Consider the following 26269-nt stretch of genomic DNA (forward strand, 5'->3'; position numbering starts at 1 on the left):
AACATCTAATAATACAACAGAAGATAACATAACACCTCAAAAGACATCTCATAGAGAAGAACCTATATCTTTGGATGCCAGTCATTGTAATGTAAAGTTCATCCTAATCTATATGAACACTTTTAAAGCCTCACACAGTCACGAAGACACTCATTGAAGATATAATTACTATACAATGCCAGACCACATCACCTGTGCATTTCACATGCTTAAAAAGATCACCTGCCAGTACCTGTTAAGTGGTAATTGCATTCTCAGAAATTACACAACACAGTTCCTCCTCTCATTCCCAATCTGTAGTGTCCCAGCCTGCATTAAAATGTTCTCTTTCCACCCTTAAGGCAGTAAGCCTTATTCCTCTTACCAAGCTCTTTGTACAGCCAACGTTGTAATTAGGAGGTTCACCACGGGGTGAAATGTGAAGAAAGCATGTAACATCTAGTTATACAATTTGCGAATCAGGTGCTGATCATCATCAGAAAGAACGAAGAGAGTAACCAATACAAGCATAAATAAGTGGAGTTACCGATTGAGTCAGACGTCGGCAATGGTGTATCCCAACTGGTAGCCCAAAACACTAAGACCAGATATGCAGCCTGTACACAGCGAACTAGTCACTTCGACTTATCCTTCTACATAGCAGGTATGGAACCTCTACACCGCTCCTGTGAGCTGCTGTGCCTTACTCCTCCTTTAGAGAGGACTTACTCTTGAATTTCCAGTAAGAATTTCATTTGATTATTCTTTAAAAAAGCTTTGTGAACTTGGGTCAAAGTGGTCTCCAGTACATGACTTTTGGCCTTGGATTCACTGCTATTATAATGGTTAAAAATAACACATTACCATAGGGGTTTTGAGAAGTGATTCTTATGAAGGATTTATAATATTTTATGGTTATTAAAAATATCCCTAAAATAAAGTACTCGTATGCTAGACTTGGCATCTTTAGAGTTGTTTCCCCTGACTTTTTGCCTGTACCTCCTGTATGTTAGATGCTGTGCTGGATTTCGTTTTTACTGGCTTAGAAGCTTTGGGCACTTTGCCACTGCTGATCAGTGTCAAAGTGCAAGTGCTCCCTGTATAAATTGTTATTACAATTGGTTCTCCCTGATTGGCATATTTGATTTACTGGTAAGACCCTAGTAAAGTTCACTGAGTGTGCTAGGGCCTGTAAACCAAATGCTACTAGTGGGCCTGCAGCACTGATTGTGCCACCCACATGAGTAGCCCTGAAAAGGTATCACAGACCTGCCACTGCAGTGTATGCGCGCAGTTTTAAACTGCGATGTTGACCTGGCTAGCGCACAAACTGGCCAGGCCCTAACCTTCACTTTTCTTACATGTAAGGCACCTCACGGTGGGCCCACAGTACCATCCGGGTAGGGTGCAGTGTATGTAAAAGGCAGGACATGCACAGGTGTGTGTGACCTGTCCTGATAGTGAAATATAGCCAATTTTGTTTTTCACTATTGAAAGGCCACCTGTCCCATAGGATAGAATGGGAAATACTTTGTAACGTCCTACAAGTATAACCTCCCATTGGGAAAATATAGAGAAATACATTTTAGGCTCTCCGAACTCAGAATTTAATAACACATCTTTTAGTAAAGATCGTTTTTAAATTGTGTATTTGAAAATGCCAATTTTAGAAAGTAGGCTAAGCAAAACCAAAGGGATGATGGACGGAGTGTTGAACATTGCAAGCACTCACCCCCAGTCCACGGATCTGGGTTTAATCCATCATCATTCTTTAGCTCACTCCGCCACCCCAGTTCAGACATGGCCATATAAAAATCAGTCTGACCCTGTGCCTCATGGGAACAGTCCAGCCCGAACTGTCAAGCCATGTCTTCCCTGGACCGGAAACAAGCATCCTGGGACCGGTTTCTGGCTAATCAGCCATCATCAGCCAGGCTAGCTTGAATCCAGTGGCAAAGTGAGCAAGGGACCCACGTCTGGGCATACCCGGCCAACTTAGGGCGAACAAAGCAAAACCAAAGGGGATGATGGACGGAGTGTTGAACATTGCAAGTACTCACCCCCAGTCAACTGATCTGGGTTTAATCCATCATCATTCTTTAGCTCACTCCGCCACCCCAGTTCAGACATGGTCATATGCAAATCAGTCTGACCCTGTGCCTCATGGGAACAGTCCAGCCCGACCTGCCAAGCCATGTCTTCCCTGGACCGGAAACAAGCATCCTGGGACCGGTTTCTGGCTAATCAGCCGTCATCAGCCAGGCTAGCTTATATCCAGTGGCAAAGTGAGCAAGGGACCCACGTCTGGGCATACCCGGCCAACTTAGGACGAACAAAGCAATACGAAAGGGGATGGTGGACGGAGTGTTGAACGTTTCAAGCACTCACCCCTAGCATCTTCATAGACTTCGTTTCCAAGGTACTGTTTGTTTGGGGGCCATGTGACTCAGTGCTCCTTGCAGTCGGCACCGTACTTTGGATTTATTGCTGTCACAAAGTCGCAATAGTCCCAGGTGGAGCTATTTGTTTTCTACAAGCTTTCTTTTTACAATAACGTTTCTGAGTCATATCTTATGATTGTTGGATTTTTGTCGTTTTAGCCTTCTTGAATTTAGATAAAGATACTTTATTTAGCTGAACTGCTGTGGTGTTTATTTGTGGTGTTATCACTGTATTACTGTGTGTTTTGAGTGCAAATACTTTACACATTGCTTTTGGGATACGTCTGGCTTCTCATGCCAAGCTACCAAGGGGGCAGCAGGGGGTGTCTAAAGTGTGTATCTCCCTTACCCTGACTAACAGCAAGGTTCCCTATTTGGACAAAAGTACCTACCTCTGCCATCTAGTGACCCCCATGTCTAACATCGTATCAAGGACGTTCTAGATTGCTGCATGCAACAAGAAAATAAGCTTGTTCATGTTGTTGTGCACCTTGTAATGGTCCCTATCTGTTATTAATAGTTAAATGTTAATGGCCAAGATTTACCTAGACTAAAGACTAGTGCACATTAAACAAACACTGGGCTGATTCCAGCTTGGCTCAGCTGTGTTGTGTAGGGGTCAGGGTGTTCAGCCAAACATCTTCTAGCTCTACGCTTCTGGAACAACAGCTCTTTGGTCTGTCACAGGCTCCAGTAAAACAGCTGCTCAGCTGCGTCCGCGGTCCCTCGCTGCTGAGTTTGGCAGTAGCTGCTTATTAAAAAGGAGGTGATAGAGATTGTTTTCTGTTCCAGCGGGATGCAGTTCCATAGCCTGATGTCATGGACAGAGAATGCTCAGCTCCAACACTGGATTCCAGAACTGGCAGGCTTGTAGTAACTCTGCATGTGTGGATTGTAAATATATACGAGCAACATATTTGGCAAGTGTTTTAGTCAAAAATGAAGGGCTAGTTTTGTAGTAAGCTTTACGTGCAAAGCACAGTGTCTTAAATCAAGCCCTTTTCACAACAGGGGGCCAATGAAGCATCTTCGGGGCTAAGTATGATTTGTACTCTGACTAGCATATGTGGAGCTACGTTGTACAGCCACCACAGTCGTTACTTTGGGAGACATAGGTAGAATCTCTTTTCAGTCTAATCTTGTTTGTTAAATGCTGTTCTACTCTATCACCAGTGGGGAAAAGGTCATATAAGGAACGAGTAAAAATCATAAAATTGGTGTTCAGCATTAGCGGTCCGTGGAGGGAGTTCCGTGGGGCGGGGGAGGGGCAGGGTGGGGAAATGTAAACACCGGAATATGGATGAACAGAGGTAAGTACACATTTAACTAAATAGAACAAATTCCTTTGCGCACGCTGCATCCCAAAATGCGTACTTACCTCCGTTCATCCATATTCCGGTGTTTACATTTCCCCACCCTGCCCCTCCCCCGCCCCGCCTCACCGCCCCATGGAACTCCCTGCACGGACCGCTACTGGTGTTCAGCATACATGCTGTGTGCACAGCTAAAGACTGGTGCTCCCAGACTGTGGCCCACCGAACAAGTGCGAGAAATAATCCTCTAGGTGAGATCCGCAGAGCTTGGATTTCTGGCGTGGCGTGTGGGTGGACTGTAAGTATTTCAGTTTTAAGTGGACAAAGATTTAGTCCCTAACACAGAACTGGCAACTTAATGTCGGCTCTCTCTCATCTACACCAGGTACCCAAGCATCACCATGTCTACTGCATGCTTAATATATTAATGTTATTCAGTTAACCCAGTCATGCCATCATGGGTAATTTATTGGTCTGTTCCCTGCTGAATACATGATCAGATTTGCCTGCAACAATTACGCCGTCCATTTACAATGATGTTATCTCCAGGAATGCTTTCATAAATCTATGTTTTATTTTTCTGCACAATGCGTCCACTAAAGGTATGCATGTGCGAATAATAGGCGATACAGGTGCAAGCTTAAGCCAACCCTACAATTGCTTCTATTTGTCATCATCATCAGTTAATATCCATAAAGAACTAGTCCACTCAGAGCATGTTGGCGCTGTAGGGACCCATGTGGCCGCAGACACAGAGAGAGCATCCAGACAGTATCCGTACTCACTCGTTACTACTTTACATGTAATTCATTGTTGTTGGTGATGAAGATCTCTGTTTCATCTCTATTTGATGAGTCACTTAAAGTGCGTCTTGAGCAAAGGGGGCTCGTCGTGTGGTAGAATAGAACAATGGGAGACCCACCGAACACTTGTGCTTCAGTCTGCACCGAAGGATCTTGAAGCATGTACAAGTATCACTGGTGTTAGAGGTGGAGCCTATTATTATCTAGATCTGCCGGAGACAGCGCTTTGCTCAAATAACACCCCCCAAAGTGTTTCACTGCAGGCAGCACTAACCCATTCCAAATATTATGGTATTTTTAACATCTACAAAGACAGAAAAAATGATTTCCCTCAATTTGCCATAGCAGGGTTGGTGCTTAAAGACGGATCACAGCGTGCCCACTGGCCCTGTGATCTGCTCCATGTGGCTCCTCTCCGCTGCTGTCATCGCTCGAGCGAAGTAGATACATTTAATAACTCATCCCACTTTTCTCCTCTGATGCTTCCTGCTTCTTGAGGAGGTCTTATGAATTCATTTTGATTCTCTTTTTGACTCTGAAGACGAAATCTAATGTTCCCCATCAAGCATATTCACCAATTCGATTTAATGCCTGCTCCCACCGAGACCCACTGGATTTTTTTGTCAAATAATTCAAGGACCCTAATTCCCTATCTTTGCTTCAGACAGACAGCTTTTGTCCTGAACATACCTGCAGATTCCTTCCATTTGGGGTGGAAACATTAACTATTTTCTCCCAACCAAGAATATATTTAAAAACATTCTGTGCTAACTAAGCGGGTTCAGCACGTTTCAACCATATATTTAGCATATGTGAAATAAATATATTAATCAGATGATACATGGTTGATTCAGACGGGTAACTGTGTATTCAACTCGCATCATGTACTTTGTTGCACTCAGTAATAGGAGCCCACACTTTGAATTTAGTAAACGGTTACCATGAATGATAGCTTGGGAGCCGTTGTCTTACGGGACCTGATACCTATCCACATTGCCTGATCAGTGTTAATTACGACACACAATGTGGTTACAGTCCTCAAAAGTAGAAGAGCAGCCAGCACCTAAGTCCGCCAGGAAGCTTAGCTCCCACAACACCAACTCATATCTGATGATTCTCTTGAAGCTGAATGGAAAGAAGTGCAAAGTAGAGCAAGAGTCTTCTAAGAAACATCTTGGATCGGTTATCTTGGAATTGAGAGAAAGATGTAACAAGCATTGAAAATGCAATAGGCCTCGCCTTTTATTAAGTTAAGGCCATTTGCTTTGCTATATAATACCATTAGCAAAGCAAATGGCTTTAACTTAATCAAAGGCGAGACCTATTGCATTTTCAATGCTTGTTTTCTCCTTCTGTCCGCTTCGCTGCCCCCATGATTCTGTGCCTTTTTTTTCTCCTGTCCCCTTCGTTGCCCCCGTGATTCTAGGCCATATGCATGAACACATTTTCCCATAGACACAGAATGGGCAAAACCCTTTGATGCATCTGGCTCTCTGTGCCTTTTTCTCCTCCTGTCCCCTTCGCTGCCAGACAACTGTAGAGAGAGGCATCAACTCGTTACAAAGTCCAATATTATACCAAAATGGAGATTTAATTCATAACGTTCTACATTTATAATGGACTATTTCAAACCATAGAGTGGCATCTTGATATAGGAATAGCAGGGCGTTTTGGGATTTATGGCTGCTCAAACTCATTTAAATATTTTTATCACGGTTCCGGTTACACGGAAGCCTCTGAAATGGATGCATTATTTACATCGACGTTGTTCCTGGCTTTTCACAAGCCATGCACGAAGGCATGTTTCCATTCCGTTTGTCGACACTTGTTGAGCATGCTATTGGTGCAATGCTGCTTCGGCTATAAAAGGTGCGCTTAGAATACTTGTTTTCTAATTATTAGTTTTTAACAGTTACCAGATAGCATCAGCACCATTCTTTCTGTGGCTGATAAGAAAGATTTGCATTCCTCACTAGTAGTGCAACCAGTTGGCTTCACGTCACGAAGGACGCTGTTCCGCAGATACTGGCTTTCATTTAACAACCAAATGCATTCTGGGAGTTGCAGTCCTGGTTACCACCAGTCGTTTCCATTGAACTACCACAGCTGAAAAGAATAATTATAGAAGAAAAGAGTCATCCGATAACCTTCCTCCCTGTGACGAGGAACAGAAAATCTGTCGTAATTTCCTGCACCGAATCGCTGACCAATCTTTGCAACCCACAAGTCACTGACCTGCAGCAAATTAACTGTCCGCTTTCTAACCTTAACAAAGCTTGTGTGTGGCCTCTGCATCCGCCGCGGTAAAAATACGGTTCGGTGCCTGCGTTTCATTCCGTGGTAAGAAAGGCTGTGTGCGGCGCGCTCGCCAACACCCCTCAAACAGTTCCGCGCGGTTTCTGAAAGTATATGGCAATCTTTTCTAAGCACACTTAGCACAGCGCCAGCACTCAAGGGGCTAGGCGGGGCCTCCTCAGTGTGGATGGACCCACCCTAAAGCTGCACGCTGCATGATAAGATGGCGCTTCAGAGCGGATGTACAGACAGGGCAAGGGCACAGCCAACAGGGACTGGGAGAGGTTCCTCTTTAGCCTGCTTGCTGAATGACATACATACAATGGGGGTGTTTCAAAGACAAGACTTTTCATGATGAACAGGGGAGAGCCTAACGTCTGCCCGGGCTGCCCGGTCCATCTTACCTCAACGAGACGTTTATTAAAAATATATAAATATTTATTTTATGTTGTTTCTTGCAGGTAAATGCGTTAAACTTTAATCGGATGTCTTTCGTGAAACACACTAAAAATGAAAAACAAGCAGTACGAAAAGTCTTTCTTTTAGGAGAGCCCACGTAAGGTACAGTATGGGAGATCATGTGGGAAGTGAGGCCACGGGTCGCGGTTGATAGGTGGGACAGACATGAGGAACGTGAAAAGTATACAAGCTCAGGGGTGAGATTACACGGGAATGTGCACCTCCCCGCCTCCTGGAGACACAGCTGACCAGGATGACGAGCAGTGTCCGGGATACTGCCGCTCCCCCTGCCGCGCTGCCTTTACAGCCGGTGTCTGCTGGGCTTTGATATGAGCGCGGGCTCCGGGGAGGTTGCCTGCGGCGCTGGGGTCTCCCGGGCTTTCTTCTCGCCATTGTACAGTAGCCCGGCTTCAGACCTGAGCGCTCATGTTTCCGATTCCTGTGAAGTTCTCTGTGCTACAGGGCGTGCCTCGGAGCACTTCAAAGTAGCGCCGTCCCACAAAGGAGACAAGAGACGAGCCCCCCCCCCTGCTGCCTGCTACGCAACCTGCGAGGCTGGGCCAATCTCAGCGCGGCTTGCGGTGACGTCGGAGCTTTATGAAGCTCCAGGCGGTGATCTCTTGTCTTTATGGGGCCATGTGTTTGAAACACATGGCCCCATAAACATAAGAAAAGGCTTTACTACAAATGTAAAGCAAGCGAGCCAGTCCAACTGGGATGGCTCTAAAAGAGAAAAGTGTACGTCACAAGACACTCTTTTCCAATGGCTGGCCACCGTTTAGCATAAACGGTGATGCCAGCCAATGGAAAAGAGGGGCGGGGTTTAAAACCCACTAGAGAGATCTCTTCAAATCATTAAATCTCGCCAGAGGGACTGCGCATGTCTTCGCAGTCTTACGCCAGGCGAGACCTAAAAAGGACTTGGACTACCCAAACCAAATATCATACTTGGCCATGTCAGAATGAGTCGCCCAATTCTAGCCTGCCTGCATGGAGCCCAACAACCTGTGGCATTGCCACAATGGGGAGAGAAAAGCACCTAGTGCAGTGATTTAAACAGTGTATCTACCCTAGTGAATATAGCAGTGTAGGTTTGTGAAGTTTGAACTCCATAAAGATGTGAAAGTCCTAATTTAACTTTATCCACTAGACCTAATTTCCAAGCCTTGTCCGACCATGTGCAGTTCGTGAGTCAACCCAACTTCTGTCAAGGTCCTGCTTAGTCACAATAGGTCGATTTTCTGGCTTTTTACAGTTCCCCAAAGGATAACATTGGTTTCTATAGGGTTCAATGCCACGGTTCGCTCTCATGGACTTAACACTGGAATTGTCAGAGTTAATATTCTCCTATTTTACCTGCAATGCTATCCGATTTGCTTTACCTTGCAGTGGACTCAATGAAAGTTTTGGGCACATCCATCAAAACCCACATCAGACACAGATATTGCTGAGTGTTCTATGGTACACCTGGCAAGTTTGTTTTAAAATACTTAGCCATGAAATACTTAACATTAGTTGGCCATTATACTGACTCAGTCAGCCAACAATATTCCTCTAGAATCCCCGCTTACTTACAAGAATTCATGATTTTGACACTTCAAAGATGTAAGAGTCAAAATATATGAATATAAGATTGTTTTTCACAAAACCTGTAATGAAAAATCTGTATCTTACTCTCATGTGCTTATACCTATATTTTGAATAAGTTCCTACAATTTGACCTCGTATAGTACTACTGGATATCTACACAAGTCGTAGACTTCGAAAATACTCAAACACATAACTAATTATGTAAACATAAATGTAACAGGTGTACATTACTGCACACCAATATACAACGTAAAACTGCATTCACACTTGTAAACTACTTTCTCCCTTTTGCTCAGTAAGAATAACGTGTTTTCTTCTGATAAAACTTCTCCCTCTGATCCCCATCAATGTTGGAGGAGTTTGTTCCTGTTCCTCACCTCGAAATCCCATTCTTGCCTTGACACCAGAAATGTATTAGAGTATTTTGGGGGATTGGGGTGTAATGGAGGAAAATGCCTGCAAACCTTTAGTGAATAACCACAAGCCCAAGAACGCCTAGAACTTATCCCCTATCATGATTATGTCACAACGGCTCCATTCCAGGTGGCCAAAAGTTAGATAGTTGTTGGTCAACTAGCAATCTCTCAGCATATGAGTCAGTTGAGTGATCGCATGAGTGCTGTCCAAGAGAAGCTAGCTGACCAGCCCTAGGAGAAATTTCCTCACATATACGTCGCTCTCTAAGACCAAATGTAATTTAATGTCATCTGTGCACATAAGCTATATTTACTTAAGATATAGTTCTGCTGTTGTATAATGAATAATACAGGAATGTAAGAACTGAGGATTGCAGAACAACAGGAAATCAGCAACACAAAAATGAAATTAAATGAGAAAGAATTACAAGTGAAAAATAAAATAGTAAATATGTGGAACAAATAGTATGAAACTTCACTCACAAATACATTGACATGCATATGTTCCTCCAGTACTTTCAAAGTAATTTGAGAAATTGTTAACAAGAATTATAAGGGACTGAGTTCACTACTAGATAGCTTCTCACAACATCACTTTAAGCCAACTAGTCATTAATGCGATCACATGGAGTAGGAGTGTCCATTGGAGGTTAAGGAGGGCCGATCTCACTCTGACCATGGATGAAGGTTGCACTGAGGCTCATTGTGTGCATATGTATCTAATATGGCTATCCCAAAAATCTAGTATTGTTCCAACCTTCCGGGACCCAAGTTGCACTCCCCGTTATAGTTTAAGAATCACATTTGATGTACTTATGTATTGTATTGTTTGTGGTCTTTTATGTAGATTTCAGTCTAGTTTCACGGAAAAAAGGCAAAGTAGTAGATGTGTGGACAAACAAGCACAGAGAGGAACATTGCAACCAGTGCAATGACTTGAATCTGTATGCAGTGGGTTAACAGGTGGGTCGTTCTTGGGTCATATGGTCAGGTTCGGAATAGATCTGCAGTGGGACACATTTTAGAGGGCGGAGCCTCAGCAGTGAAGAGACACATCGTCGAAATGCATGTATGTTACATCATATGTTTTGAGAGTGGAAAAGCACTTTGGCCTGAAAGCCATTTACTGGTCTTACAGATGAACCAGACAAGTATTTCATCAAAATATCAAGGGAAAAATATTGTGGGGTCAAAATATCAGTATTTTAGTTCTTGACATTTCGGCCTCAACATTTTTATTTCACAGTATTTTTGTCTCTGATGTGCTGACACGCAACCCACATAACAGGTCACAGCAACACCTGACGCCATCAAAAGAACAACACACACAGATCTTCTCCAGTGGGAGGCAAAGGGAGCCAGGACAACTTCCATGATCAAACGTGGACATGTTGTTAACAGCAGATTGATGACTGAAGATCCTCCACAAAGTAAGAAAAGCAACATAAGAATCCCACAACTGAAGAGACAAAAAATACAATTTAAACTAAGAGAAGTCTCGCAGTTATGGCCTGGAACTACGACATACGATGTCTGAAAGACCGCAGATTTTCCACGACAATCTACCATTGTGATTTGTAACCAACTCAATTTACACATGCATATGAAAACAGGAAATGCGGATGCCACGGAGCTCTAGCTCTTTACTATGGTAGAGAGACGTTATGCCCAACAGGAACAGCACACGTTAGACGTTCTGTAAGTAGCGTAATATTCCATATATGGAAAAACACTGGGACAGTATCTGAAACAAACTTTTCGGAAAGGAAAGAATGGCGTTGATTCACTGTTGATTGATTGCCTGTAGGCATCTTCATCCAGTCCAGGCTTGACTACCTGAGCTGGCAGCACTTTGCATTCTGACACTTATAAACTCTTTGATGTTACTAATTTGGCACAACAAATCACACGATGCATAGGATTGATGGCTAAAAATCAAGCACTGGCAAAAACCAGTTGGTCTCGCTTATAAGTAAAAGTACTTCTTCAGGTTGAGCCTGGGCAGCGCATGTGCTGCTCTGAGAGGCATGCAGTATTCAGGTAGAGACTTGAAGCTCCACTCAATCCCTACCCATATTTTTCATTGGCTTATGTCATTGTCCACTGTAAACTGTGGCTGTTCATTGGTCAATAGGCTTAGTAGTTCCTCCTTGTCACATTTTGTAACCTTCTGAGTACCTGCCGAGTAACAACACTCGTAACAAGGGGTGTCATACCCCCTGTTACGAGTGTTGTTACTTTATAGGCTTTAATTACAGGCTCCGAGCCCTATTTTCTCAAACAGCTTTGTCCTATCTGCTGTTGCAGGCAGGACACGCCATCTCCTAATGCTTTAAAAAAACAAATTTATAGCACGGGCGCCGAACGCATTTGCATTGCAATGCAATAGATCTCGCATTTGCAAGAGTTTAAGCTATTGGCATTGTAAATGACAATGCCTTTTATTTATCTGTTTTAAAAACAACACATACATAAAAGGAATTGTCATTCACAATGCCAATAGCTCAAATTCTCGTAAATGCAAGACATATTGCATTGCAAATGCTTGTTAGAGTATGTGATTGTGTGGATGGGTGAGTAGATCAAGGTGACTGTGAAAATCAGTCAATGGTTGGATGAATGGATAGATGTGTGAGAACATCAATGGGTCGATAAATAAGTCGCATGGATGGATGGCTACATTAAAAGGTGAATGCATGAATAAATTGAAAGGAGCAATGTGGGAGCAAATTTAGCGAAGTGAAGTGAGGATAGAAACGTCTGCAGTATACAAGAAGGAGTCGTATATGGGTGAATGATTAAGACATCTTGAAAGCAGTCACCATGACTTAAGAGGGTTGGCAGCTTTGAAAAAGAGCAGATTATGAATAACCAAGAGAAAAATGCTCGGTTCATAAAAAAGAAAACTCTGAAAAAATTGAAAAGTTAGAATTTTATATTACCATACATCTCATAAACAAAAACTACCAAGCAAGCCTAAACATGCTAGCTTTAGCGACAACCAGTAAAATTCCAGAAACAGCCAACTTGTGGCACAGAGCTGTACCAAGAAGACCATTTTCAGTTAACTCGATGAATTAGTTATGCAGAACATTATCCTGGCATGCCCTGGCTTGAGAGTGAGGTTTATTCTTGTGAAGGCATGTAGACAAAATTTGACTTCGCTTGGCGACTCTCAGAAGTGATTATATAATGCAAGGTCGTAAGAATTTAATAATTAATCACAGCACGGAGCCCATTATTTCTCACAGTGTGAAGTCCAGCACAAAATCACAGAGTTCTAATCATACAAAAACAGGATGAATCTATTACATTTGCCTCCGTGAGGCCTTCAAGAATGATTTAGAAGTTTCCATTCATTAGTGCAGCATGAAGTACCACATTATTATCCCTGGAATAGGCCCGAAAGGGCATCTGAGGCTGGAACATTTCGCATCGTGCCTCCTCCATCTAGGGAGGCCATTAATCTCCTCATTTTAGGATGTTTGTATTCCTGTCCCCCATCCGAGACCTCGTCGGATTAAATTGCTGATTATTTTCATAACTGACAACAAAACACCAGGCAACTTGTTATTCCTGGGTATCTAGGAAAAGATCAGGAATCCTAAACAATGGTTCCCTCGGATTTAAATTAAGAAAACGACTAAAATAGATGGCAGCAATAGGGTAAAATCGAGTATTTGTCAACATTGCACTCCTGAGAACACAGTAATAACAATGTATTGTGCACTAAATTCATACATTTTATTTTCATGCAATGTACTAAGTAGATGATAACGCAGGTGCTCCATATGACGACGCGGTGCTGGTGAATAAGTGTAAAACTGTCAGTGGGTCTGGTGGTGTCTAAAGATGCACTGCGGCCACGTGGATTATAACCAATGGAGGGTTCATTGTCCCATCAACTGATGCGCATGGACACGCTTCACACCATTACTTAGACCCTATGATTACCTTCTTTGAGGATAATACACTGTCTTCTGTCCTGATGAAGATCCTGCCTTTAACTAACTTACTAGAGTCGAAGCGTTGGCATACTTGTGCACAATTTGTTTGGACATTTCATGTATTATACACAATCAGTGGCAGCTCCTCTGCTAAGGTGGAGTGTTGCCCCACTGTTTTGTGAAGTGTAAAAAAAAGAGAAAATAAAATGATAATAACCTCAAGTTTTAATCATTTAATTTTTCCCGTTTTAGCGTCTTTGTGGGGCAGAGCAGGGGGAGGAGTGGTTTGCACTCTCTATGTGAGCATGAGTGATTGGCGAGCCAAACAGTAATGCACACATGCAAGCTGCATTACAGCCTGCGTGGAGAACATGCCCATCCCTCCAGCCCCTGGCTGAGCTAGGTGTCACAGCGCTCAGACCAATCACATCACTGCAATGCAGCGTTGTGATTGGCTGCAGAGAGCGTGTGAGCCCTGGTGCTTCTTGCTTTCTGTTCCCCCCCAAGAAGCCAGGAAGAGGACGCAGGAGAGGTGGCAGCGGCCGTCCAGCCAGCCGGCTCGCAGGTAAGTGATTATTTTTTTTACCTTATATTCACCTGAGGGCACCATTTTTATTATCAGAACTGGGATTCCCAGTGGTTGAGCATTCCAGAGACCGTTCCAAATGGCTACAGACTTCATACCTTTGGATGAAGAGATAGGGGGTTTAAAGACACGGTGCGTCCTTGGTCATGCACTGTTTCTAGTTCTTGCTGGGCACAGTATAGATAATCCCTGCCAATACTGGAGTTAGTGTACTGGCTATAGTCCATGAAACTGTGCCACACCATCTGCATGGCCCTATACTATGCCCAGTAGGTGGCAGGCCTCGTGCCAACCAGGTATTGCCATAAATTGTACCTGTTGGGTGCTTTCGTGCAAAGGGCTTGCCCGGCAGGTTCTGCGGGTAGACGTGCCGCTAAATTGTGACCATTTATTAAAATATTTTATTAGAATCCCCTGAACAGAACTAAAATCTTTAGTAAAGGCACACTATTGTTTGCTCTTAGGATGGGTTTCTATGCTGGTAGGACAACTAAGTGTGCAAAGGGGCTACTGCTAAGATATGTTAATATTGTTATTTATCTACTTGATTAAAACACATTTCTCTGAAAATTGTCATATTAGTCAAGATTTCCTGAAAATGGCCATTATAGTAATGATCAATCCCTCAATTTCCTAGTTAAGGAGAGATATATAATCATAACACCCCTAATCCACTTCTTATGACATCACATTACAAATGGCACAAGGACTGGCATCAATTGTAACAACACCAGCAATTTCATTGATGGCATCCCTGAAGGGCCACCACCTTCTACGTTGTGACATTTGTTTCCAGATAGTTGAAATTCAGCCTTTTCCTCAATAAGGGCCTCTGTTGGGAACAGTCGTACTTCAACCTTAGGATTATGTATAATATCTGTGAGACGTGTTCATCAATTATTAGCATAAATGTAGCACCTTGTCTTCTTTATTTCATCTCTGGAGGACACCTAGCTAATGACAGCTGAACTACAGTTGTAAAAACACATGTCGGGCTGGATCATAAATAAATTTGCATAAATACGTTGAATGCAAGTGGCAAATGTTAATTTTGTACACCGATTTCCAAGCCTGATTTACTGAACCATCACAAGCAGACTTTGCCATGGGCTAATTACATCTGCAAATGAAAAAATTCTGTCAGTGTAATTGTATGTTGGCATCCCCAAATTTGGTTGTAGGTTCAGGAACGTGGATGTTTCAGGGTAAGTTCACTTGAAAAATCTGGTGGATATCCACAAACTGGTATTTTTCTAGGTAGTCACAAAGTCTTTTACAGTAATTATCTAATCTGGAACTTTAAACAATTACTATTGTCAAGAACAGTAGAAGAGCGTTTCAAGGGTGGAAATGTGGATGGTACACTGCTCTATTTGAAGGAGCTCCTCTATAGAAACAGGAAAAGGTTCTGCACTATATTTCCTTATGAAGAAAGCATTCCATGCATGTGAATACACTTTAAAAACGACAGCTCCTGACATTCTTTGAGAATTTAGAAAAAATCAAGCATTTCTCTCCACATGTCCGACACTCCGAGCCTGCATCTAGTGGATGAGGTCTCTAATGACGTGAAGTGGAACAACAATAAACTGCCTTTATTTGTGAATGTCTGTGAGGGCATCTGGTTGCTGACAGTGGGCCTGAAGGATTACATCTCTGTTTAAAGTCTGCCATGATACCAATAACCTGTGACTGAAGCAGCTGCATCCTTTCCTCGTTCTATAATTCCTCTGAGGACATCTAGTTGCTGACAGAAGTACTGCAGACATCTAGCTGTTGAGTGTGGTTGGTATAAGTGATGTCGATCAGTGGTAATACTGATGACCTTATTGGTGGCGTCATGTTTGAGGCTGTGAGGAAGTGAGTATTGTTGTGAGGTAATTATCCATGACTAGAGAAATTCAGAGATAGAATGTAAATGCCCTTTCAAAATATTAGAGTTTTAGGACACTAATTAGCAACTGATATGTGTAGACAAGCATGGCCTCCCTAACGCAAGTTGTTCAGCAGATATATTTACATTTATATGCCCACACACGCTTACTAAATACCCCTCTCGCTCCTTGTCTTTGGTGACTTCACACTGTAAAGTTTCAGTGTCTGCTGCATTTCCCGAATTAAAAGTAGAACGGAAGAATACGTATTCCTGTTTGTATTTGTGTATTATGTATTTTATTCTGGATGCAAGAAATACAATAATTTATACTTTAGTAATTATGGTCTTTAATTTGTTCCATTTTTTTCATTGACTTACGTGCCGTTCTTTTCCACCAATAGGTGCTGTCATTTCCCTTTTCAGGCCCCTTAGTGAAGTCTTGTCACAATGTCAAAGTGTGTCTGCAAAGAAAAATACACAACAAAGGTCAGCATAAAGAACTGAACGTGAGGTATATGAAGAGTGCAGTGGACGATGGAACGGATATCATACAACAAGTACATTCTGAGAAACAAAAAAGGACAGAAATTAAAAAACACAATTACCTGAAAGAATGTATCGCAACACCTATTTTTTATACTTAAAAGTCACCAGCCGGGGATCCCCCTCCCCCACCACGGTATACCTATAGTTAGTACAGCAGGATGCACTCTATATGAAAAAAACACAATTACCTGAAAGAATGTATCACAGTACCTAGGTTCCATACTTAAACTTCACCAGCTCGGGCATTTAAACTCCGTCCCCTACAATTAGTACAGCAGATTGCACTTTATATTTACAAAACCATAGGTACACTCTATTTTACAGATAGAAATATATATTTACAAGAGTTATGTAAAGTTCTTGCTTTACAATATTTTTACTTTTTTCAATTGTTTAATACAGGGCCAAACATGTCAGTTTTGGGGCACACCAAGACAGTTCGCCAAACTTGCACATTTATCATGGAGCACTTTACACAGCACCTCTGATTACAACAAACAAACGTTTGTACTAATTGGTAGTCAATAATCTTAGAGTCATAGTCACCAACCTTTAAAATTTAAAGTTGTCATGATTATTATTGATTTGTTACGATTCTTCAAGACAGGACAAGGATGTGAAAATGTAACTACCCATGTAATTTTTTCAGGGCAAAGTTCTGAGAAACATCTCTAAAACTATTGAATTGATAAATAGTAATATGGCATTCCCACTAGTAGGCAAGTTATTACCATGGATTAATTATACCAACAGTGGAAGTCATCGGTTTCTGTTTTTCAGTATTTACTATCGGAGGTAAAAAAACATACCAGCGGCAAGAAGCGGAAGGGTGAATTGAAGATGCACTAAGGGGACCTGATTTGTAAGTAACATTCCTCTGTCACTACCTCAGTGTGGAGTGACCGTACCTACCTACACCTCTTCAAGGCAAGCTCAGGTCGGATCTCACTTTAATGGTAAACACAACCATTTTGGAGCAGCCTTACAACATACAAATGGGAAAGGTCCTTGTAATGCATTTATTACAAGTGGTAATTTAATTACCAGTGCTACATAGGAATAGTGGCTTTCAACAACCAGCAGTACTCTCCCCTCTGTTACGAAATAACTGTGGTACTTTCTGCTTACCACCAGTGGTAAGTAAGAACACCTCATTTCATCAGACCCTTTGAGGACTTGCAGCAGCACTTCTCCCTCCACCCCTCCCAAATATACAAATACTTGCAACTTAGACATACACTACGTGTACACATTCCGTCTCCCATCTCTCTCCCGGAATTCAGCCCTTTGGAAGCCCAAGTGATGATGGGGAATTTGGGCAGGGGTGGGGTGTCTCGGATCTACCGCTCTTTGGTGAATAATGGTCTCGCTTTGTTAGACTCCTTGCGTGGCCGTTGGGAGGGGTGGTTGGGCCCCTTGGAGGACGCAGACTGGAGGGACGCCCTTATGGCTCCTAAAACGTTGACGACCTCCTTTAAGCTGAGGTTGTTCCAACTCTATTACTTGCACGTGGCGTACCTCATACCTGCGTGTCTCTACAGTGCTCGCCTGCGGTCCTCCCCCAACTGCGCACGATGCGATCACGCTCCTGCAGACTTCTACCACATGGTCTGGCTTTGTCCGGTCCTGGCGGCGTTTTGGGCAGGGGTGGAGCTGGAGCTTACACTGACCCTGGGGTGGGAAGTCCCACATGATCCGGTGCATTTGCTTCTGGGGGTGTTTGATGGCCTAGACGGTTCCCGAGCAGACAAGCGCTTTCTCGGCACGGCGGTGGCGGTGGCGAAGCGGGACATTTCGGCACTCTGGTCCCAGGCCTAGCCTCCTAGTGTCGGGCGGTGGAAACGGGGGGTAGACTGGTGTGGGACTCAAGAGGAATCCCTCTTTGAAGCCTGTGACTGTCCTGAACTTTTCCAGAAGGTGTGGGGCAAATGGTTCAACCTTGTTCCCTAAGAGCGGTGCGAATGTGTAGGCTTCATGTCCCTTACGGGCACTTCTTTACCCTGATGTATGCTTTATGCTCCTTTGTCCCCAGTTGTGTGGCTATCGACTCTCGTCTTAATGTATTTGATTCTGCTACCAATGTATTGTTTTGGTGTGATTTTAACTCAATAAAATTGATTATCAAAAAAAAAAAAGAACACCTCATTTCTGAAGCAGGCCCATTGTTTTCTTTTTTTAAACTATCTATACCACTAGATCTGGCCTGCAGGAGAAAACTACAAGTTGTAAAAAAAAAATGAGACTTGAAAGACATATTCACATTTTTGGTTTGATCACTCTGATGTCTGTTCTCCCACCACCTGTAAAGTATAGTTGAGGAATGCCAGCCTGCCAGCCTTGGTTTTAAAGTTACACTGTGTAGACAGAATGTCATCTTTTAAATGTACACACCACACAAGGACACAGGAGGACAGACCGCACTGTTCACTTATCGTCACGTGTAATTATAACCATTCTGCAGCAATGTAAACAATTATAAGAAGTTTTTCCAGGCATGTTACTACTTACACTCTGAACAATACCCAATTTCAAAAGACTTATAGTTAGAAGCAAATTACATGCCAATATAATGGAAAAACAAAAAATGCCACTCAAAATAAAAGGTGTCTTCACACTCATCAGCACTTTTGCTATGAGCAGTTTAGCGAACACAGAAAAAACTACTAAATAAACATCAAACAGCCTGAGCCTTGAACCATGTATCATGTGAATGAACTGTTCAGAGAGTAGTTATTGTGTTGGAGAACAGGGTCAGGTACTGCCAGATGGGCTGAACTTACAGATCAGTGCTTGGCCCAGTTTTGAAGCAGTTGTGGGCTAGTTTTACAGCCAGGTGGGCTGGCTTTTCCTGTTGATTTCCCGTATATTACCACGGTTTTAGCTATTTGCTTCACAAATAGGGGCCACTATGGGAGAAGCTACATAAGCAAATGAATCTTCATCAGCAGAGCCTTATGAAAGCAGACAAATAGAGTGCTTGGCTGAGAAGTCTTTCAGGACTCAACAGTGAATCCAAGATCTAAGGATTACAGTGCTCAAACGTAATGTCAAGATACATATGGAAAGAACGATTTTTGGTGTATAAATCTACAGGCAGCTGCACACTACTCTGAGGACTGGTTGACCAGGAAGTGCAGCTTTACTGGTTACTGCCCTGACTAAAAAACATCGAAGTCGAGACATTCTAGCCCAGGCTTCTTTAACGAGCAGCTCATAGGCTACTGGCAGCCCTCTGCATATGTGGCTTGCCTCTGTGCAGCCCAGCCTGCTAAATTAGAAGCTTCTGCTTGGTGGAATGAATATATGTAGAACATAAGTGAAAAGTGAGAAGAGATGGGAACGTGTGTATTTTCAGAACTCAATAACTGATGTTTGGGGAAACATGTTTGCATTTCCAAAATATATTTAACGCTGATATCTGAGTTATAAATAATGTGGTGTTGAGGAGACCTCTTACTAATATAATCAACTTGGAGCCGGGGGCATTGCAGCTATGGCTTCTATGTATTACACATGCAGGGGCACTCCCCAGTGCCAAATCACTTTTTTCCATTAAAGTAGGAAGTACGCCTGGTGCACTGAGGTGATTATTACTGGCAATCTTGCATATGCTGGGCACTAATATCAACTTGTCTGATGTGGTCATAAAAACAAGTCAAATAATATTAGTAGCTCGTTAGTATCATGTGTTAATTTTCATTGAACATAAGTAGCACTTATAACAGAAAAGGTACTAGATCCCGCTTCTAACCTGACACCTCAAACCATTCTCTGAGGCCCTCATCTGTCACATGAATGACATAGAGCTTGACCCGCTACCCTACAAATTGACCTGACATTCAATTGGCTCCGCCCCATTCCATCCTGCTGTTTTAGTGGCAATGTACATTTCAACAAGTTCTACCAACAATCCAAAGGCACTGACCTGCCTCCAGTTCATACTTACTCTTTTGTATACCACTGTTGGGCCATGGGGTCAAGCTGTATTTACTACAGTGCCACCATACACAGAAACATACTGTACAGTCATGTTTAATTAATGAGGATCTTTGCAGTGTGCAATGGAAAGCCTCCACCTACATGCACAGGCATCTCTTTTACACACACACACAGACACACACACACACACACACACACACTCACACACAACGGATACGTTACTGATAATATTTAGGTATGCATATTTCTAATTACAGAAATATAATGGCAACAATTCAGTCTTTCAATAAGAAGAATTTCAATCAACTAACGCAACAAACTAGTCTCCCTACCACACTTTCTCTATCCAAAAGTTCCACATCAAACTCCTATCTACAGATCAAGTACATATTTTTCATGCTTTGTGAAAGAGACGATGATTACAAAACACAAGAGCACAAGATGTTCTTTTTGTGTTTGGTTAGAATATAAACTTGTGGTTAAATACTCCTTTTTGTTTCAGATGTTTTAAACTCGTGGATCAGTGTGCATGACCTCCATTTAATATATTTTGGTCACTGATCCCGTAGCCTGCAAACAATAAACTTGTCTGATTGGTTGTGACACCAGAAATGGAGATTCGTGATCCCTTACTTAGTAGCACAACATGGACCTGGACATGTAATGACTAAAACAGCCTTCTAACCCAGCTATCCACAGAGACGTATATTCACTAAATTATATAATTATAATGGAACTCTTAAGACTTGCAATATCTTTATAACGTACAATAGAGTGTACTTTGTTGATACATAAGTGAATCCTAATTTATCATTTACTTGCATGGATTGAACCTGTGGTTCAACATCATTAATGAAAAAAAAAGCGATATTGTAGACCTATAAATCTGTTCTGAAACCTCAGCATTCATTAATTTTTGAGCATCCTTCTTGCTGGAGGCCGTGTATGCAAGGTATGTTGCTGTACCCAAACCTTCCACCAAATCCTATGACCCACATTATTGCCTACAAAAAACTCCAGCCATATTCAATGACAGTTTAATACAAAATTAGCAAGCAATGATTATATCAACGATTTTAGGCTACAATCTTTCTGAAATTACCTAAATTGTGTTAAATAGCAAAGCGGAAATCCTTTCTTTACACAAGACTAGTGTTAATGTTTTGGTCAAGGATTGTATTTTCAGCTTGTGACCCATTCATCAATATTTGGAGGAATCATGTTCAAAAGACAGCGGTTAATCCATGTTCTTCTCAACTTACTATTTTGTTAATTACTTCATTTATGGTATATAACGTTCATATTGAAATTATCTTGCTTTTCCAAACTAGGCTTCGTGAGTAAATTGATTCCAATGTAGGTTTTTGGAAACACCTTACAAGACTTAACCTTTGGCTGTCTGTTCTGTGTGTTTTGGAATTTTCCACCAACCACCCTGATGCATGCCATAGCTCCGGGTATATTGTACGTGACATCTAGAACCAGCCAGGGGACAAATGGGCTACAGCCCCATGGTGAGAGAGAGAGTTCAGTGCCAATACGAAAAGGGTTAATGGAAAAATACATTTGTTGGTCTCTCTTCAGGAGTATCACCTCAGTTAGCACCCGCCCCTTCTGATTACACTGTCTCCTATGTTCGTGTCATCTCTGGTTCTTAATTTTTCCACTGTTTATGCAACAGGTGTTTTCCATTTCACAATCCATCCTGCTTGGCAACTTGTCTCTTGTTTCCAGGACTCACATTCCTGTGTTTGGCGATGCCTCCTTGCCCTGATGACGCACGCTCTTCATTATTTAATTTGGATCACAACGCCATCAACAGCTTTAACTATTTAGCATGTGGTTCCTGTGCCACTGCCAACACCGGGGGCAGCACTGCTGGGTTTGCCAACAGTAGAAATGATTAAAGACATGTCACTGAGAACAATGCCAGCATACAGAAAGGTATTATCAGTCGCTAACATTTGCACGAAAGGCAAATCATCTCTAAAATATTTGTTAACTTTGAATGTGCTCTCTCAGACTTATGCACAAGCCATTCTACTAGATATAAGGGCTATTTTATACTTAACTCTTAATAGAAGGGCAAAACCACTAATGTAGATTTCAAATCTACCAAGTGATGTACTAAACGCCCTTTTTAAGTGCCTATTTGAAAGTTTGTGCTCTTAAAAGAGTTTAGCGCGAGTGTCAGACACTCCAATCCGCATTCCCCAAGAGTAAATGTTTTGGTACTCATTTGGGGCATCCTATTTCCTTTATAAATATTTTGATCTATTACCCTTCTGCTAAACAGAGCATGCTCGCTGGCTCCTCAAAACTCACACTCTAACTTATCTTGACTATCGACATGCAACCAGACTTTCCCTTGTACCATCAAGTTCATAAGCGTACTCAGCATTACTAATATTTGGCTATTCTTGATGTATTAGATTTTTGCTGATTCAGTACAGTAAGTATGTTCTTGGTAAGTCTCTATGCGTTTGTCAAATAATATTAGGTCAAGCGTGGGCAGTGCATTCGCTGCTTTGCGAGGCATGCTGTTTTCAGGTATAGACTTGAAGCTCCGCCCATACTCCACTCATATTTTTCATTGGCTTGTGTCATTGTCCACTGTAAACTTTGGGTTTTCATTGGTCAATAGGCTTAGTAGCCCCTCCTTCGTACCGCATTGTCTCATTTTGTAACCTCCCATGAGGACCCCCCCTGTTACGTGTCTTGTTACTCATAGGCTTTAATTACAGCCTTCAAGCACTATTTTCTCAAATAGTTTTAACCTGCCTGCTGTTGCAGGCAGCACACACTCTTTCCTAACGTTTTTTTTATCTTTATAGCACGGGCGCCGAACACATTTGCAATGCAATAGGTCTTGTATTTGCGAGAGTTTAAGCTATTGGCATTGTAAATGACAATGCCTTTTATTGATCTATTTTAAAAACAACACATAAATAAAAGGCCTTGCCATTTACAATGCCACTATCTCAAATTCTCGAATTGTGAGACCTATTGCATTGCAAATGCTTGTTTTTCTTAATGTCTCCTGTTGTGAGACGACACAAATTCCAGAAGGATGTCAGTAGGGGGAACACAATGTTATTAGCCATAATGTAAAACTACATGGGGAGGAAAATAAATATTTGTAAATACTTAGGCAAATTCGTTGAAGGAAACATTCCAGTGCCTGAGAATTAGGCGAATGAATGGTCATCCGGATATAGAGGTACATGATAACACCCTAAATGTGTCAAGGCTTGATTTTACAACATCAAATCATTATGAGCACTCACAATATGAAGGATTTGATGGAATTTGAATGGTGCATCTGGATTCAGCCTTCCCTGCATTCCTAAAGTGTGTCCAACTGGATGCAACATCGGTAGAAACTTAAAATGAATGCCGCTAAGACTAAATTTATGGCATTCAACCAACATAGATTGTTCAGAGGGAAAATGATGATGGATGGGCTTCCCCTTGAGCAGGTTAATGCCTTTGTTTATCTGGGCATCAAACTGCAAAAGGACATGAAGTGGAAGCCTCAGAATGAAGTTATGACACTAAAGCATCGGCAGCTTACTGGTACCCTTAGAAAGGAATTTAAATCTTCTATGACACAGCCCCTTAGCCCGGTACTCCAAATCTACAACAGTAAAGTGGCGAGTTCTGTCCTTTATGGGGCAGAGTTGTGGGGCCTAGAGAATATGACCAATCTAACGATATACGAGAATGCGTTTATACGCATGATCACTAGTTTGCCACAGAGTACACCTACTCTTCCCCTTAGGAATGACCTCAGCAGGAAAGCTCTGTCACATCTAGCCAGACTACACCCAATTCTATTCTGGGGCATATTATGGTGCACGCAGGAGTAGGCAGCCTACACAGAGGGCCCAAGGGATATTATTAACTCTGATTGTTTTCATAAAATCAAGTGGTTGCGGGATCTGAGAAGTTTGATTAATAAAATGGGCCTTTCACACCTGTGGGACCACGCTACCACCTCAACGTTCCCGTCAAAAAATGGCCTCAAAGAAATTTATTGGGAAATGTTTGCATTTGAAGATTTTAGGCGTCATGACCCAACCTCACTTTCGGGGCTCTTTCTTCAGATAAAGCCATCTGCGAGTCTTGAGCCTTATTGGGACTTTATTAAAAAGCCCTTGGATCGGAAACTCTATTTTTAATTTAGATCTGGATCCCTGCCCTTGAAGTGTTTCTCATCCAAATGGTCTCCCACCGGGGACAATAAATGTCATGTATGCGTCACACATATAGAATCATATTCGCATGTGTTCTTTGCTTGCCCAGCTTATGTTGGCCCGCGGAAAGCATGGCTGACTCAGGTCTGCGAGATCACATAGCACTGCTCTGCAAATTCTTTGCTCTGACCCATCACCAAGGTACGCAATCCCAGTGGCAAAATGTTTGAGGTGGATGTGGCACAAATGTTGCACCCAAATTAGGGCGAGCGATTGAGCATGATGAAATGTTTTAAACCGTGTTGGCGTTGTGGGCATATCAGGACATGGAAGGCTCATTACGTCCCTTAGGGTTTTAGAGATTCCTTGTCTCTGATGGTTTTAATCTAGCAATGGCATGTTATTTTTGATACAATGATAACTGTGACAGCCTATTTGCACAAACGTCTTAACCTACATGTTTTAACCTGACTTTAACTTTTTATCCTTGTTGATTTTAAATTTCTTATCTGTAATGCTTTTATGACTAGCAAAGTCGAATAAAGCTTGTTTGATGATGATGAGAAACTAGAAACGCTCCTCTTCTGGTCCTCCAGATATGCTCAAAGTCCTTCCAAGAGCCTGCTACAACCATAAACTGGTGCTAAGCCGGACATTACTAGGGGCCTCTATAATTACACCTTCAAAAGACAGCGGTGCTCTCCTCCTACCACAACTGCCACATATTACATCACCAGATTCCAACAGAAAAAGTACTTTCAAGGTCAAACGGTTGAAAAGTATTAAAAGAAAACAAAAAACCCCGCCGCACTTGTGGCAGACACTTTGTAATCTGTAGTGATGAGTTAAAACCGTTGCTCCTACAGGAAAATCCTTACTTATTTAAATGTAAGTCAAACAGGGTAGGGGTAGAAATGATGAATTCCTCTTTGTCATTAAAATGGCTTGTTTCATTATTCATGCAAACTCATGTTGCCTCAGAGTTACTGTTCTCAGAGCAGTGGTTGTTTCAAGAGAGCCCTTGAGTGCAGATAAGTTCCAGACATTTTACTTCTCTTTTAAAGGTGTAATATATGAACCTTGCAGTTTGCCAAAACGAGACACTTATATGACACATATAAAATAAACAATAGTGTTTGTTCTGTAACTCTCCGGAAGCTGTGCTTCTTGAAGCCAGTTGTACTGGTAAAGTAAACGCCAAACTGGAGACCAGCTCTAAATCATAACTAAAAAATGCAGAATAAAAGAGACACACCTTTTACTACAAGATGTGTTGACACTCGGGGATTTCTGCTCAGTACTGCAATACTGCTACACTCAGCAGACAACAAGCTTATATGTTCATGAGTGCAGCACAGAGTGTTGCATTCAAGTGAAAACATGGCTACCTGTACACATTTTCTTAACAGGTAAATTGTTAATCTTAGAGTTAGAAGGGATGGTGTTAAGAAAATAGTGTTCCTAAGCTTTTTTGCAAAACAACATTATTATTTGTTGGTAAATAACATCTAAATAGGTACTGAGGAATGAGCGCATGCTTCTTTCCTATTAAGCCTTTGAATTTTGCATAGTAATTGGGATCTACTTTGTGTTCTGGGGCGGTAATATGAAAAAGAATATTGAGGTTATTCGGTCCCAAAATGCACCGAATATTGCAGCATAAATTGCCTTATTTGCCCCATAATTTAGTCATGGTTGTCACAAAATGTAGCCCTCTATTGCCACATAATTCAAGTGACCCTGATAATATTGTATATCCCCCTTTAAGGAGCAGTAGCAAAAATGCTTGACATTCACCCGTTATATGCTCAGCAATGCGGTGAGTGCCTTAGTGACTGAGCTCTCATCGTCCATGTTTTTCACCAACATCACATCCTTAAACA

General features: G+C 42.1%; 1 protein-coding gene across 1 annotated transcript in view; it reads right to left on the minus strand.

Moving 5' to 3' along the window:
• Positions 1 to 26269, minus strand: part of LOC146864068 (prolactin receptor-like) — a 620035-nt gene that overhangs the window by 369630 nt on the left and 224136 nt on the right. The window contains exon 2 of the mRNA XM_085630985.1: positions 16084 to 16166. The gene's annotated coding sequence lies outside the window, so the exon portion shown is untranslated. The remainder of the gene's footprint in view (positions 1 to 16083; positions 16167 to 26269) is intronic.

The sequence above is a fragment of the Triturus cristatus genome, chromosome 2_1 (assembly GCF_964204655.1).
Source record: "Triturus cristatus chromosome 2_1, aTriCri1.1, whole genome shotgun sequence".
Lineage (NCBI taxonomy): Eukaryota > Metazoa > Chordata > Amphibia > Caudata > Salamandridae > Triturus > Triturus cristatus.